Here is a 1,143-nt window from a genome sequence, read left to right on the forward strand (position 1 = left end):
TGATCTTCCTTGTACTTTAGAAAAAAACTAAATTAAACATCATCATTATATTAAAAATGTACACTTAATATCCAGCAATATCGTCAACTTGATTTCACAGATACTATTTAAACTGAACTGAGCTGGACGATGACATCACTGAATTTGATAATGAACTGCATTTAAGTGAAAGTTGAGTTTTACTGTTGTCCTTTTGCATTAACACACTAGCTTCCTATTTTGATACTGTAAAGCTGCTGTGACACAATCTAGTTAAAAGCGCTATAAATAAAAATGACTTGACTTCCATTTTCAGTTGCATGAATCTCTGAATGTAATTTTCCCACTTTAACATTTATTGTCCTATACAAAAATATATAATTTACCTTTTATTCAAAATTTTTATAGTTTAATTAATAATCTTTCCCTTCACATCATATTGTAGGCCTTCTCTAAAAAAGACATAACATTACGTCTATTGTGCTATGACTTCTTTTTTGCTGATCTTACTACTTTCCTAATATTAAACTTGTTCTCACATTTCTTTCTTTCTTTCTATTCCTTTTTTTTACGTGAATTTTCTTCAATGAGGGATTTGAGAAAGGTCAAATTCAAATAGAAAGCGCGTGGCGCTGTAATCCAAGCAGTAGTGATAGATTTAGAGGACTGGTCTATTTTTTATTTTTACTGGTTTTACTGCTTTATTTTTTATGTTTTTCTAAGATATTTGTTATGACTGTAATAATAATAATAATAATAATAATAATAGGCCTATAGTATATAGTAGACCTATAGCCTACTAATAAGATTATATTTGGTTCGAATAGACAATATTTTAAATATGAGGCTATGTTACTGCTTCCCTTTGAGGCTCTTGTATTTTTCTTCTTTTCCATCTCTCCAATCCTATTCTGCCCACAGGATTGGAGATTAGTTTTGTTCGTGCTTTGTTGCAGTTTGCTGATTTTTGCAAAATAACTGATGTTTTTGCTTTGCAGATAAAAGTGTAGTTTTAGTTTAATATGTTGCAGTTATTGGTAATAAATAATTGATCATAAATAATATCGATGATAATAAATTATATATTGTTTTGTGCTTGTTTCTTAAGCCGCGGTTGCTTATCTGTCTTCGCAAGAGTTGGCAACTATGAACACGTGATACAAA

The sequence above is a fragment of the Carassius auratus genome, chromosome 5, assembly GCF_003368295.1.
Source record: "Carassius auratus strain Wakin chromosome 5, ASM336829v1, whole genome shotgun sequence".
Lineage (NCBI taxonomy): Eukaryota > Metazoa > Chordata > Actinopteri > Cypriniformes > Cyprinidae > Carassius > Carassius auratus.